This window comes from Canis lupus, chromosome 10 (assembly GCF_011100685.1).
Source record: "Canis lupus familiaris isolate Mischka breed German Shepherd chromosome 10, alternate assembly UU_Cfam_GSD_1.0, whole genome shotgun sequence".
Classification (NCBI taxonomy): domain Eukaryota; kingdom Metazoa; phylum Chordata; class Mammalia; order Carnivora; family Canidae; genus Canis; species Canis lupus.
This window is the reverse complement of record NC_049231.1, coordinates 43,157,472-43,174,079: the sequence shown is the minus strand read 5'-3', so window position 1 is coordinate 43,174,079 and position 16,608 is coordinate 43,157,472. Positions and strand designations below refer to the sequence as shown.

At 41.2% G+C, this 16,608-nt stretch overlaps 1 long non-coding RNA gene across 5 annotated transcripts in view; it reads left to right on the top strand.

Moving 5' to 3' along the window:
* The window catches only part of LOC111097706, a 158,503-nt gene that overhangs the window by 78,814 nt on the left and 63,081 nt on the right, over window positions 1-16,608 (top strand). The window contains exon 1 of one of the 5 annotated variants that reach the window (XR_005365767.1): window positions 13,163-13,291. The exons of the other annotated variants lie outside the window; for them this stretch is intronic. This is a non-coding gene — a long non-coding RNA (uncharacterized LOC111097706). Of the gene's footprint in view, window positions 1-13,162; window positions 13,292-16,608 lie in introns of those variants that run through there. 5 annotated transcript variants of the gene reach the window in all.

The window sequence follows — 16,608 nt, the reverse complement described above, 5'->3', positions numbered from 1 at the left end:
CAGCATTGCAGAGGCTTCATCACTTCATTTCCACCCAGCTCACTTTGCTTTCACCCATGCTTAAGACACACACACACACATACACACATTTACCCACATACCAACATATATGTATAAAAACCACACCTCACACATGCCCTGCACCGGTAGTTATTGACCTCCTCTTGTACCTCCAGACTTTTCCACCACATACTACATTGCCTCTCCTGCACACATAGTCCAGGCACTCCCATCCAGGGGCAATCAGCTGTCAATATTTTCTTTCCAAGAGACTATTCACCATCCTTCTCCTTCTCTTCACCAGCACATGTCTTGTAAGAATTTTCTGCACTTCATCACTCCTCATCTTTAACCACAACAGTCTGGATTTAACCTTAGACCACACCACACCCCCTGCAACACCCTGCAAAATCAGAGCAAGCTCCAACATTTTGGATACAGGGTTGTCTCCAGGATTCTTACTATAATCAAGCCACTGGCAGCATCTGACCAACCATTCCTAGCAATTCTGCTCTCCTTTGTTCCCCTAAGGCACCTCATTCTGGTTCTCTTTCTTTAACTGCTTTTTGTTTTCTCTGACTGATCTACAAATAGCATGTAAAACTTAGCCCCTTTCTCTACAACCTCTACTTGAGAGTGTTTCCTCTTTATTATGAAGTACAATCAGAATCTTCATTCTCAAATGCAGCTTTCCTCTGGTCACCAGATTTCCAACTACCCATTGGACAAGTCTCTGGGAGCAGGGAATCTTTCAGGCACCTTTAAACTCAACCTGTTTGAAATAGAATGTCCTTATAGGTCCCTCCAATAAAATATTGTGGTATAGAAGAAGGAACCTCACACCACCTGACCTGTCTCCAAAATGAGTGAGCAATTTGGGATTATGAGTACATTTAGTGAGAACCACAGATAAATTGAACCACAATGCAGATTAGCCAAAACGAGATGAGAATCCTGACCATAACTTTAACGGAAAAAAATTTACTATGGCTAAAGGCTTTCAAACCTTTCCATTCTTTTCTCTAGGTAATTACATGTTATATTACCACTAAATATCATCCCAATCATAAAACTGATGGCACCGATCAGGTGACATGTCTCTATTGCACGTCAACTCTGTGTTGTGCAACCCTCTTCTTCCATGTTCATCAACGACTTGCCCATCTAAACCCTTCGGGCACATGGCCTCTCCCTGTCTGATACTGTTGATGGCTAACACGCAGGAGAACTCAGTTACTCAATTTGGAGTTTACAAACCAGAGTGTCAGTCACAGCCACATTATGGGGAGCCTTCAGTATGGGTGACATTACTTTTCTGCATCCTTGTGAAGAAAGGAATGGTTGGGATTTGGTTCTTGTTTTCTTGTTGATGTCAGAGAGGGAAGGAAGGTAGAAATATATCTGTGTTACAAGTTACACTGCCTCCAGCAAGAATTGCTGTAACAACAAAGGAAATGCATTTTCTCACCCTACTTGTTGGTGCATGATTTGTTTATTCATGGAGAGACAAGCGCGCAGTAGAATATAAAAAGTGAAAGCCTGCAAAAGAATTTTAAAATGGTGTTTATACTCCTATTAAAGTTCATTCTTGATGTCACAGCAGGAAGACCAAATCATAAAAGTACATAATGTACTTTAGAAATAATAGAGCTGCTGCAGAGGGAAAGAAGGAGGGGTTAGGAGAGGGGGCAAGAAAGATGCTGGGACTGGCAAGGAGTCAGGGAGGGGAGAACTGAGAAAAGCAAGGATTGGGGCATAGAGGAACTCTCTCTAAATCTGCAGACCTTTGAATTTCTCACTTGATCTACTGCCTCTTTCCTTTTTGTGTGAAGTAGGGTTTGTAATGAAAAAAAATTGTTTTAAGCCCCCTATAACACGGGGTCCCTGGGTGGCTCAGCGGTTGAACGCCTGCCTTCGGCCCACAGTGTGATCCTGGAGTCCCAGGATCGAGTCCCACATCGGGCTCCTGCTTTTCCCTCTGACTGTGTCTCTGCCTCTCTCGCTGTATGTGTCTCTCATGAATAAATAAATAAAATATTTTTTAAAAGCCCCCTATAACAATTTTCCCAGAGATACTTCATCTGTGAGTGGACGTGGTAGTTCCTCCAGCCCTCCACAACCTTCAAGTCTATGAACAATCCAGTGCAGGGCCCTCAGCTGGCTAACAATGAGGATCTGCTAGAGAGGAGCCAAAGCACACTTCAGTGCAGAACTGCAGTTGGTTTGTCAAATTCATAAACTGCTAGAAGGTGTCAGTAGCACAATAATTGCCCTTCAGAATGCTTCAAAATGAGGAAGAGGGCATCATTTAAGCCAAAAGAATAAGAAAGGGGTAATGATCAGCCACGTTCCTATAGGTGAGCCAGGGGAGGAGGGGAAGCCATGTGCTCATGCTGGTCCTGTAGGCTGAGAGCCGTTCTGGTTACTGCTTGATTCTAGCATCAGACAGTCCTGAGTTGAATTTCAGTTTCTTCCAACAAACTTGGCAAGCCTGTGTAGGCACATAACCTCTCTAGGCCTTTGTCTTCTCCTCTAGGAAATGAGAATGACAAGGGACACCTCTTGTAAGATTTGTGATAAAATTTTAAAGCACAGAGTGTGTAAAGTGCTTATCGCAGTGTGCCTTATACACATGCATGATGCTCAGAAAAAAGTTGGTTATTAGCATGCTCTTTCGGGGCTCCAGTAGATACTACCACTTTTCAGTCTCTGCTTCTTTTCCTTTGCAGATCTTTTCATTTGAGTAAATGACTGTTACCCATCTAGATCTGATACCTGACCAGCCTAGCCAATCAGCCCATTCCTTACCCTGTAGCACAGGCATGGGGATGGGGGAGGTAGGCCAATGAGAGCCTTCTTTAGTGATGTCTATGTCTCTGGAATTATCCTCTGTAACATGATATTGAGAAGTCATCCCTGCCTCTTCCCAAAAACAGTTGGTCTGAGGATAAAGATAATAGGGAGAAACAAGAGCTTAAAGATAGAGAATATCTGGAAAGCCCCTCTAGAACCCTGGGATCCAGTCACCAGCACCACCCATTGAAACATTCCAATTATGGCAGCTACTGGACCCTTTTGGCATAAGCTACTTTAAGTTGGTTTTCTGTCTCTTGCCACTAACCTGGATAAATGCATACTGTCCTCCTACTCAAGATAGAGAATGTGAGTAAGGGCACCTGACAATGCCATGACTGGGTGCCAATACTGATTATGCACCAGAATCAACTGTAGATCTTTTAAAACAATACAAAATCTAGATCCCATCATCCCCAGAGATTCTAACTCAACATAACTGGAGGGGGTCCACAGTCCTTTTGGGTTTTTATAGAGGCTTTATCACACAGACATGATTGATTACATCATTAGCCATTGACGATTGAACTCAATCTCTGACCCCTCTCTCCTCCTGGGAGGTCCAGGGCTGGGACTGACAATTCTGACCCTCTAATCTCAGGTTTGGTTTCACTGGCAACCAGCCCCCAACCCTGAGATGCTTCTAAAAGTCCCCTTATATAACAAAAGGCATCTTTATGGCTCTTCTCAGGAAATTCCAAGTGTCTTAGGATCCTGATTCAGAAATGGGGACAAAGACCAAATACATATTTCTTATTATAAATCACAATATCACAATGGTCTTGCCCACACCATCTCTCATTCCCATCTAATTCTAGAGTCAGTGCCCTCTTCTGCACATCTCAGACTCCTTTAAGTTCATGAACCTATGCGTACAAAGGGAGGTTTCTCAAAATGGGGTTCAGGACTGTCCACACTCGGTCCCCTGGAAACACTCAGGGGGACAGATTCTGTTTGCTAGTCTTCGCCCAGAGCCATGGAAGCAGACCCTACTAGAGCTGGGGCCAGGAATCTGCACTTCTGGCAGCCCCCAGCAATTCTGAGCACAGAGTTGAAGAATCTCCATGGTGGGTGGGTCCCTGCTTCCTCTCTCCTCCTCCCTTGTTAAATAGTGGAAATCAGACAGCTGGGCCTGAACGGGACATAGGGAGGAAAAGAATGCTGCCTTGCCTCCCCCCGGAGCATCATCTATTAGGAGGCCTTGGATGAAAGGCAAGAAGGAAAAATGGTTCTTCTACCAAGGCTGGCATTTTAGAAAACCCTGTTTCAAATACCCTGAATTTTGAGGCCTGAAAATAGTTATTATTTTTGCCCTCATTACCTTCTTTCTCTATTTAAAATGTAATCATTGTCAGAAGAAAACTGCAGCTATGCACATCCCTGCCAAAGCCTCACACAATAGACACTAAAAATAGGGCTCTGCCTCCGAGCTCCGCAAAATTCTCCAAAATGAAATACACACACACACACACACACACACACACACACACCCCTATTACTGGAGGTCTGTCCTGTCATCTAGTGACATCCATTTTGCCTTTTATTTCCCCAAAATAGCCTTCCCTTCTTTTCTGAATGACCTCTTTTTCCTGATTTGCACTGGTCAGGGCAGTGCTGGCCTGGCCTGACCCCTTCAGCCACTCTTCTTGAGTTTTCTCTTTCAGTTCCTGATTCAGTCACCACTGGGGATAGAGCCGATCAATCTGGAACCTTCTTGGCAAACTTCAGATTTGCCTGCAGCTCTGATGATGCCACCCTAGTCCTGTCTTCCCCTCACAGTAGCCCATTAGGTAAAAGCACCTAGAGATTTGAATGTAGCCTGGCCAGGCAGGAGGCTGCCCCTAGGTCAGAGCACAAGTCCCTGTGTTGAAACGAGAATTGTAAGGAGAAAGGCCACAGAGTGACTTCACAGAGTGAGCTAGAACAATGTGAACGCCGGGACGAAGCCCAGTGTCTAAAGAGTGGGAATTTCACACAGGCAGACGTATTACTGCCTTGGCATTCTGGCAAATTATAATACCCAAAATAGCATGACTTCTTTTAAATTCCTCCTGGCATCTGCCCACAGCACCCACACCCAGGAAATGGTGGGTGGAGTCTGTTTTCATCCACTGCAGTGAGCTAGAACAATTTCACTCGCTTTGTAACAGAATATATATGGGAAGTGAATGCAATGCAGGCAAGGGCAAGGCCCTCACGCAATGATTTCATTCTCTTTGGTTTTTCCTTCTGTTGCACAGGTCCATGGGTTAGGGGTTTGTGGCCTCCACTATTGTGAAGCACCCCATCAGCCCTTGGCTCAATTTCCTAACCTGGTGTCTAGAAGCCAGTGTGTTCCAGAGCTGCTGCAGGCTTATTTCAGCACTAGGGGTTCCAACACCTCTGCAGCCTTTCTGGATCTGGGCCTGGTTTTCTTCTCTGCAGCATTGCCCCAAACAGCTCACAGTTGCTCTGTGAAATGGACTGAGCAGAGCAAGGCTGACTCCACCATGGTGTTTTATTATGCCAAGGAGCTGTGGTCAGTCACGTTAACCTGGAGTAATGCTCATTATCCACAGACCTTTCCAGCATCACCTTCTCTGGGCATTTCTGGGCATGCTTTTACTTGGGCGGCTACCACCACCCAATAGATATATTCCAGGAAAGGTATGTGTGAGAGGGATTTCCTAAATTTTATTTTGTGCTGAAAACAAGTAATTATCTTAGTAGTTGTAGAAATTTTGTTTTCATTGCTAATTCTCTTAACCTGTGGCTCACTTGTGCAAATATTCACTGACTTTCCAGAAACACACAGAGTCATGTATATACTAATTCTTTCACTTATTTAGTGCTGTGTTAGAAACCATTCAGATTTTCTGGCCTAAAATAACCATTTTATTATTTCTCATGATTCATTGGTTTGACCGGACATCCAGGATGGCTTTTTGCTTGTATGACTGGTACCTGGCTGGAGTTGGCTGAAAGGCTGGGCCCTCTCATTCAATCCACATGATCTTTCCTTGTGGCTAGCTTGAGCTTCATGACAGCATGGCAGCTGCCTCCAAGAGAGAGCATTCCAAGAGGATAAGCCCTGCTTTGCAAGCATGGATCAAACCTCTGCTTGCACCCCTTTTGCTAATGACCATTTGCCCAAACCCATCATATGGCCAAGCCCAGAGACACTGTGCTGGAAGGCAGGGCTCCTTGGGAGCTACAAATTTAACAGTCTACCACACCAGTCATTCCACAAATGCAACCCACTTAGAGATAACTGACTCTGACACACATTAAACACCATAAGCAAGTTGTGCTGCCTGCTTTTCTCAGACAGGAAAGTGGAGCAGACGTAGAGTCATTCAGTATAAGAGGAAGAGTGGCCAGCTCTCCTTAACAAGCAAATTCTCATTAACACCAGAGGAAGCTGGAGCACTGTTTTAGTCTGTTTCCTTTTGCCATTTTCATTTTACTAACTTTTAAAGATAATGCTTTAATTGAAAAAATAATGTGTACACATTATGGTTCATTATTTACATTGTTCATATGGTAGACTGTTTACATCGTTTATGTGGTTCATTGTTTATATGATTTGATTGATAATAACTAATTACATCATCTCTGGCCCACAGTCTTCACTCATGCTTTCCTTCCCCTGAGAAACAAGACCACCATGTTTGTTGGCAAATTCCCCAGTTCTGCAAATGTGTCTTCCCTCAGAGAAAACTTGGCCATCTGATGCCGATCTCACCTGCTGTGTCTTTAAGACACAAAACATTTAGTGGGCTCAAATGTTCCTTCCCTTGGACATGAGTATTCATGAAGTCTAGCAACCAGCACTTTAAAAACTCAACTCAAGTGGAGGATTTGTTTCATTCTGTTGTTAAGTAGAATTGGTCCACTGTTCTAGAGTCCTGAAGATATAAAGTTTGGATTTTAAAACCTCAAAAAGTAAATTCAAGGACAGTTATTTCGAATAACAGTAATAGACAAGAATTTAAGATATGCAGTAACATTAAATAGTACAAGAATAGTAAGGTGGAGCAGAAGTAATATTTTTTAATTTAATTTAATTTAAATTCAATTAATTAACATATAGTGTATTATTAGTTTCAGAAGTTGAGTTCAGTCATTCACCAGTTGTATATAGCACCCAGTGCTCATTATATCACGTGCCCTCCTTTATGCTCATCACCTTGTTACCCCATCCCCCAGAAGTAATTTTTAAGAACTTTTTCTTATGGAAAATTTGAAACATTTATATAAGTAGCCAGAATAGTAAAATGAACTTTCTGGTTTAGCTTTAGTAATTAACATTTATTGCTGATAAATGATAACATTTATTGTTCATTTCACCTCTACCTGTTCCCCCTACCCACTGCCAGGTAGTTTTGAGGCATATCCCAAGATATCATATCATTACATGTAAATATTTCAATAAATCTAAAAATAATTATGCTGAATGAAAGGAGCTACATAATACTTTATAATTTTATATTTTTGACTTCTAGAAGGTGCAAATGAATCTATATTTACAGAAATTAAATCAGTGATTGAGATGATGTGGGAGAGGCAAGGGAGGGGAATTACAAAAGAACGTCAGACATTTGAGGGGGTGGATATGCTCATGTGGTGATGGTTTCACAGGTGGATATGTATGTCACAACTTGCCAAACTATAGGGTTTAAATATGTGTGCAGGTGATTGTACATCAATTATGCCTCTGTAAGTCTACTTTAATATAACACATTAAAGTTGATGATTGGGTTTAAAAAGAGTGAGGGTCTTAAAACTTGAATTAGATGTTTAAATAATTGTTTTATCCTTTCTATTTTTATTGACTCAAACATTTAATGATGTGCACTGCTTCAGCTGTAAGTCACAGGTTGTGTTGTATCATTTTTTCTTTTTCTTTTTTTTAATTTTTATTTATTTATGATAGTCACACAGAGAGAGAGAGAGAGGCAGAGACACAGGCAGAGGGAGAAGCAAGCTCCATGCACCGGGAGCCCGACGTGGGATTCGATCCCTGGTCTCCAGGATCGCGCCCTGGGCCAAAGGCAGGCGCCAAACCGCTGCGCCACCCAGGGATCCCTGTATCATTTTTTCGATTGTCATTTCCTAAAATCTCTGCAATTTGACATGCATTTTTCTCTTTTGACCTAAGAGATATTTAGGAGAGATTTGTTTATCTTTTTAAAAATTTCAGATAGAAGAATCTTCTTCTGTTAGTTTCTATTTAGTTATTAGTGTCTAGGCTAACCATTTTATGATCAGAGTATTTTGCCTGTACTGTTTCTCCTTTTGGAAATTCATTAAGATGTTCCTTGTAGTCTATCATGTGGTCACTTTTCATGTGTGTTCCCTTGACCCTTGAAAAGAAGGTAGATCCTTCATTTTCAGCATGTAGATTTTGACATATATTAATCAGATCAACATTCTTAGTTTTGACTTCTTTTGTTATTTGACATTAATTCTGACATGAATTAACAGGATGGAAAAGTTTCCTTATGACAAGTGTGTTTCTGTTTCTCCTTATATCTTCTGTAATTTCTGCCTTGGGAATATTGCTGCCCTGTGATTTTATCCATAGATATTCATTCATTATTCTGTCTTCATTGTGCAATGCATTCTCTAACATTATAATACCCTCTTCTTTGTCTCATTTAATGGTTTTTGTCCTGAATTTACTCTTCTTTGAAGGTAAACTGACAGTACTTGCTTTCTTTCGGTTGTGCTTGTCTGGTACATGTTGGCCATCCTTTTCATTTTCAACCTTAATGATTTATTTACTACCTGAGACATGTTGCTTTTATTTTTTATTTTTTTTGAGATATGTTGCTTTTAAACAGCATAAGATTTGGCTGTGCTTTATGTTACAATGTGAATCATTTATTTTAATAATCCCATTTATGTTTCTTAGTAGGAGTTTGATCTTAGATCTGGCACATTGCAGATGGTCTTTGACTTACAATGGTTACACTTTAATGATTTTTTTGGCTTTAAGATGTTGCAAAAGTGATACACATTCAGTAGAAACCATGCTTCAGATTTTGAATTTGGACCTTGTCAGGGCTGGTGATTTGTGGCCTGATCCTCTCTCAGTGCTGGGCAGAGGCATGGAGCCACAGACCTGCCTTAGCCACATGATCACAAAGATCAACAACCAACATATTTACAACTGCTCTATCCCCATACAACCATTTTGCTTTTCACTTTCAGCATAGTATTCTCCAATCACTGGGATATTCAATACTTTCTTATAAAATAGGTTTTGTGAGAGATGATTTTGCCCAACTGTAGGTTAATGTAAGTGTTCTGAGCATGTTTAAGGTGTGCTGGGCTATAATCTGTGATGTTCGGGAGGTTAGGGTGCATTGAATGCATTTTCAACTTACATTGTTTTCAATTTATGATAGGTTTATTGGGATATAGCCCTATGTAAATTGAAGAAGATCTGTATTTTTTTTAAAGTTATTTAAGTTCCAGTTAGTTAACATACAGTGTAATTTTAGTTCCAGGTACACAATGTAGTGATTCAGCACTTCCATACATCACCAGGTACTCATCACAAGTGCCCTCCTTAATCCCCATCATCTCTTTGACCCATTCCCCCACCCACCTCCCTTCTGGTAACCATCTGTTTGTTCTCTATAACAGTCTGTATCTTGGTCTGCCTCTCTCTTTCCCCCCCTTTGCTTGTTTGTCTTGTTTCTTAAATTCCATAATGAGTGAAATCATACAGTATTTGTCTTTCTCTGACTGACTTACTCCACTTAGCATAATACTCTAGCTCTGTCCATGTTGTTGCAAATGGCAAGATTTCATTCTTTTTTATGGCTGAGTAATATTCCATTATATGTATCATATATTATATATATATATATATACACACACACACACACACATACACATGCATGCACACACACCTCACCTATTCTTTATTCATCTATCAGCCAATGAACATGTGAGCTGTTTCCATAATTTGGCTATTATAGATAATGCTGCTATAAACAGAGTGCATATATCCCTTTGAATTAGTAGTTTTGTATTTTGGGGGCAAATACATAGTAGTAGATTGCTGGATCATAGGGTAGTTCTATTTTTAACTTTTTGAAGAACCTCCATACTATTTTCCAGAAAGGCTGCATCAGTTTGCATTCCCACCAACAGTGGCAAGAGGGTTCCCCTTTCTCCACATCCTGACCAATACCTGTTATCAATTTTTGCCAATCTGACAAGTATGAGGTGATATCCCATTGTAATTTTGATTTGTATTTCCCTGATGATCAGTGATGCTGAACATCGTTTCATGTGTCCGTTGACCATCTGTATGTCTTCTTGGGAAAAATGCCTTTTCATGTCTTTTGCCCACTTTTTAATCAGATTTTTCATTTTTGGATTGTTGTGTTTTATAAGTTCTTTATATATTTTGGATATTAATCCTTTATTAGATATGTCATTTGCAGATATCTTCTGTGGATTGCCTTTTAGTTTTGTTGATTGTGCCCTTCACTGTGCAGATTTTATTTTGATGTAGTTCCAATAAGGTGTTTTTTAAATTTATTTTTTATATTTTATGTATTTTTTGGTTTTGTTTCCCATGTCTCAAGAGATATACCAAGAAAGACGTTGCTATTGCCAATGTCAAAGAAGTTACTACCTGTGTTCTTTTCTAGGATTTTTATAGTTTCAGGTCTCACATTTAGGTCTTTAATCCTTTAATCTATTTTTTATTTAATTTTATGTGTAGTGTAGGAAGTGGTCCAGTTTTATTCTTTTGCATGTTGCTGTCCAGTTTTCCCAATGCCATTGTTGAAGAGACATTAATTTTGCCATTGGAAATTCTTTTTTGCTTTATTGAAGATTAATTCACCGTATAATTGTGTGTTCATTTTTGGGTTTTCAATTCTGTCCCATTGATTTATGCGTCTAATTTTTTTAGATCTTATTTATTTTATTTGACAGAGAGAGTGAGAGAGTGAGCACACAAACAGAGGGAGCAGCATGTAAAGGGAGAGGGAGAAGCAGGCTTCCCACTGAACAAGGAGCCCAACCCCAGGACTATGGGATCATGACCTGAGCTGAAGGCAGATGCTTAACCGACTGATCCACCCACGTGCCCGTATGTGTCTATTTTTGTGTCAGTATTGTACTGTTTTGATCACTACAATTCTGTAATAGAACTTGAAGTCTGAAATTGTGATGCCTCAAGCTTTGTTTTTCTTTTTTAAGATTGCTTTGGCTATTTGGTGTCTTTCGTAGTTCCATTCAAATTTTAGGATTGTTCTAGCTCTGTGAAAAATGCTGTTGGTATTTTGATAGGGGTTGCATTAAATGTGTGGGTTGCTTTGGATAATATAGACATTATAACAGTATTTATTGGAAAATATAATTTTGTTCTCTGAGTACAGTATTTTAAATCTTTCAATATAAGGTCTGTTTGTTTTCTTGGGTGGGGGTACAGGCTGAGAAATAGAGGAGAGAGAAAAGGAGGGAAGGGGAAGAGAAGAGAAAAGTTTTCGAGAGAAGAGAAACAAGTTCTGATACTGAAGGGGAACTGTAATATTGTTTTAATGATTATCTTTATAATTGTCAGACAAAATCCTCAATCATCTGCTTTTTAAACTGTTTTGAGCAATAATAAAATTCATATGTATTTTCTTCCCTTTCTTCTATCTCTTGTCCACTTCCTACTTTAGTCAATAATATTATCTTGATTAGTTTTTACTTTGGACTCTTAAAAAGATATGTTCTGCTATTTGAGTCTTTAAATTCTTCCCTCTATGTCCCTGATTTTATAGATAAGGCCATCGCGAGCTTCCTGACATCTTTACCTTTTCCCATCCCAGTGTTTGCCAGTTGTATTATTTCTACATTGTCAGAGCATACGACACTTATATTCTATTTTGTTACTCCAATCCCCACTTCACATTTACTTTTAGATCCAAACCTAAATATAATCAAGGCTTACAGTCACACTCTTGGCTAAAGTTTCTGCAGTTGAGTCTCAGTTGGATGAAGTTCATTTTCTGGTTGTTTCCTCAAGAAAGGTTCATGGAAACAATACTTTCTGAGTTCCTACATATTTAAATGGTTTGCAATAGGCTTTATAATTGTCGAACAGCTTGGATGATAGAAAATTCTTGGTTTGCACTTTCCTTAAATATCTTCTAAGTGTTTCTCCATTCTCTCTTTTTTATATAGAGATTTTATTTATTTATTTTAGAGAGAGAGAGAGCTCACAAGCAAAGGGAGAAGCAGAGGGAGATCATCTCCAGCAGACTTCTCACTGAGCACGGAGCCAGATGTGGGGCTCAGTCTCAGCACCCTGAGATGATGACCTGAGCCAAAACCAAGAGCCAGATGCTTAACTGACTGAGCCCCCGAGGCAACCCTCTCCATTTTCTTCTAATGTTAAACGCTGTTGGGTGAAATTTGAGTTCAATCTGATTTTTTTTTTCTCTTTGTAAGTGACTTGATTTTTGTATGCTTTACTGCCCAGAGGATGCTCTCTTTACATCAATAATTAGACTAGACTATGTCTCATATGGTGACTGTCCTGGATCAGGTTTCTGTGGGAAGTGGTGTGAACATCCAACAAGTAGATTCAAGTCTTGTTTCATTTTGAGAAATGCTTTGTTTTATATTTTAAAATATTTGTTACTTTGTATTATTTGGTTTCTTCAGGGACCCCAATTTTGCATATGCTGGCTTTCTTTTGACTTTCTGCTATCACTGTCATGTCCCCTTTGATTGTTTTAAACTCCCATCTCTAGTTCATGTAGTTTGCATTTCATATTTCTGCCCTTGGCTTCCTGCACAGCATTTGCTGCAGTGACTTCACTGCTTTTTAGCTCCATCCAATTTTGTCTTCGCTCGTGTGATGATGGCTTTATTTTTTCTATCTTTCCTGAGTCTTCTAGTCCTATCTCATCACCTCTCATTGCCTTGTCATCTTGTATTTGAGTACTTGCATTTGTGCTTTGTGGTTTCCCTCTAGAGACCACATTATTTTGCTAAGGTTTTTTTGGTTGTGCTTTGTCTCTAATTCGCGGAGGGATGTTTGATCATAATTTCATTTCTTCCAGGTCACATTTTTCTGGTGCATGTTCTTCTGTGACATGATTTGCTGTTCTTTGTGTCTTACGGTATGCTTGCTTGGGAGCTATTCTGTTTTCTTTTTCATTACTTATAGAGTATATGAGTTGGACTTTCCTAAATAAAGCTTTCTGCGGGAGGCTGTAAGTAGGGGTGAGGCAAAAGCAGCCTTCTAGAATCCTTGATCCCAAAGGACCTCTCGTTCTCTATTTCCACAGGGACAGACTGCTTCTTGAAAATACTATGTGATTCTTTATGGAACTCTGCCTCCTTGGCTTCTCTGAATCAAACTGGTTCCACAAGAGCTTCTGTTTCCAGCCCTTAAACCTCTAGGTCTTTCACCAGCCAGTGCAACAGGGGGCAGGTAAGCAGCTCACCTGCAGGAAGTTTAATTTTGTTTGCACTTTCTAAGCCCTGCTGCTACTGGCTCCTAGACACTCCTGCACCTCTTCCTGCAAGGTTTCTCCTCCTGACAGCCCCTAAGCATGTTTTAGAGTCTATAGCAAATGGAACTCTTTGAAGCTGTGATTTCTATGAGGGGAGGGAAGCACCACTACCATGCTCATTTCCAAGTCTGACCATTTGGAGAAATTAATACAAAACTTCTGTGTTCTCCTTCGAAAAGCTTTCAGCAGAGTGCAGTTTGAGGCATGATGGAGGTACATTCTTCCTGTATCAATTTGCATGCCCCTCTCTGGCCCCTACATGACTGTTCCAGCAGGTAATATGGTAATATACATTAGTGAAGCAAAGTAGAGAGCATATGTGTTATCTAAAAGCATACTATGTCAACTTGGGGGAAAACACATACACACATGTACTTGTGCGCACACACACACATGCAAAATGCACATGTACACACACACTTCGTGGGTCAAGTAGAATATATCTGCAGGCTCCTAGTGCACCACCTTCAGTCTAGATCATCTCTAGGGTCCTTTTTTTTTTAAGATTTTGTTTATTTATTCATAGAGACACACAGAGAGAGAGAGGCAGAGACACAGACAGAGGGAGAAGCAGGCTCCATGCTGGGAGCCCGACATGGGACTCGATCCCGGGTCTCCAGGATCACACTCCAGGATCACACCCCAGGCTGCAGTGCAGGTGGCACTAAACCGCTGTGCCACCAGGGCTGCCCTCTAGGGTCCTTTTTTTGATGCCTCATAATAAGGATCCCCACCATGACTGCCTATTATCTTGGTGGACTTTCCACTCCTCCACCAATCCTTAAGGCTATTCTTGATGATGACTTCATCTGTGTCATGTGTTTATGAGGAAACCTTGTTTTTAGCCTGTATGCTACAACTTCACTGTTGGCCCTGTTCCAATCTTACCATCCACAGCTTAACCCAATGCAGCTCTGCACAGGCTGGAATTGTCCTGGGTTCTTGCAATACACCAGGGACTCTAGTTGGTTCCAGAATTAGATTTTGATCCCCACAATCTCCCAGTTCCCATGCTTGCACACAGAGTGTGGCAACAGCTGGGTGGGGCAACTCTATGTGGAGAGGTGGGCAGAACAGAGAAGACAGGAGAGCCATTGTGACTGAGCAGCTTGGGTGGGCCTAAAAGGAAGCTGAGAATAGGCCGGAGAGGGGAGACCTATGCCCCAGCATGTCACCTGGGGCTCTCTACAGAGATTTCTGGGCTGCTGTGAAACTCCAACTGCTCTGGAACAAAGTTGAAATGTTGTTGGAGAGCAGCCTTGGCAGGGGTAGGGGCCAAATGTTCTGGATACTTACCAGAAATAAACAGACTGCAATGAAATAGATCAAGAATCCTTTCCAATTAGGACAGTTGTGTGGGTTTTTTTTTTTTTAATTTCTGAAGTAAGAAAGGGAACAAAATGCAAAAATCTGTTCTTTTCTTCCAAAAGACTTTAAGTAGCAAATAAGCAAGGTGTCAGGACTGGGAAAGCCTTCTGTCTAGGCTCTGAGTAAATGAACTTGCTTTTTGGTAAAGAGCTTGAGTTAAAATTAAACAGATACATATGCATAGCTTGCAATAGAATGATCCTGCATGCATCGCCTTAAAAAGAAATCTGAACATTTTTCTGAGTAGGGCAAGCAAAGAGAATCAGGCAACAGTCCCTCCTCCAGAAATCCATAAACAGCCCCTCTCCTTCTACAGCAGAGGAAATTCGTCAGAGCAGCCCACCAAATGTCCTCGTGATCTGAAAATAGATGGCACAGGTCTTTCTCTGGGCACTTCAGGACAAGGGCACTTGGGGCATCCCCAGTGACAGAGGCAACATCCGTATTAAGGACTGCCACGCCCACCTCCACCTCCACTGCCACTGCCAGTGGGGTCTTCAAAGTCTGCAGAAGTATCTTCAGTCCCTACACCAATTATCTACGTTGGCCCGTTTTTATGTACATTTGAATCCAGTTTCAAATTCCAATTTAGATTCTGTAATCTCAAGACCTAGAATAGTGCTTGGCTCAAGTTGGTGCTCAATATATATCTGGAGGCTGGATGAATCTCATGCCTTGCTATTGCTTCCAGTCTTTAACTTCCTTCCGTCTCCTAATTTCAACTGTAATTGACTCTTTGAAAAGCTGACCCCAAAAGGTCATATTTTTTCCATATAGTTTCCATACACTTTTTCCCCCCATTTTTGCCACCCAGCAGAAGGCTCTCAGTGACCTTAGGGAGGGCTAATGGGAGCAACTAGATAACACTCCCAACTCTTCCCTTTGCTAGAAAAACAACTATACCAAGTTTACTCTAGGGACATAGGCAGATACTGAAACAGCCTGAACAATGTGGATTCAGGAAGATAAGTCACTTTTATAGTAAGTTCATCATAGAGGGAAACTGTCTAGAAGAGGGAGATTGTCTGTACCTGACCCCTGGCAAGACATTGAGAACGGATGACACCATGTGTTTTTTACTTTCACATGCTCACTTTTTTATGACCAAATTCTCATGCATAGTTTCTACAAATAGACCACTTGAACATCACTGTAGGCACTGTAGGGTGTGGTTTGATGGAGCCCAGGGAAAGGAGGTGCTGTGCACTGCCATGCACAGTGCTGAGGAAGAAGAGAGGGGCTCCAGGGTCATTGGTATGGAACATAGCTACTTTGTCCCTAGGCATTGCCACGGATTGGATTTTTCCCCTGAATATAGCAACACAGCCAGGCCCCAAGAACCCTACTACCCTAAGATCATCTAATTGATGCAAGAACCCTTAGTGCCAAGTGTGTATCTTCTGTCCTTCAGCAGCCCCATCTCTGCCCCCGTCCCCTCCCCCATCTAGCAAAATGGCTGCGTCCTCAGGCATCTGGCATTTGGTGGAAACACCTGCCAGGAATTTTAGGGGAGGGATATTTACCCTCCCAGCTCTCACCCTCTGGAGAGCAGTTTGACTCCTTTACACTTCCTTCTGTGCTCAGGCAATTAATTTCCCCTCCCCTGATATCATCTTCATCACCTCCTTGCTGCTTGTTCAGAAGTGGTTCATGGGATGGATTTCAACTGAAACCTTTGGTAAATCATGTGAAACTCTGCAGGTATAGGGAGTTGCTTCCCAACTGGTTTTGGAAAACCAGAGATGAACTTTTTCCTGGCTGAACCACTGCAGTCACCAGTGCAACAAACTTGGGAAGCAGTGTTAACTCCTGTCACCAAAGCCGAGTGAGATGCTACTAGATAACAGAAAACATACATTTGTCCTGC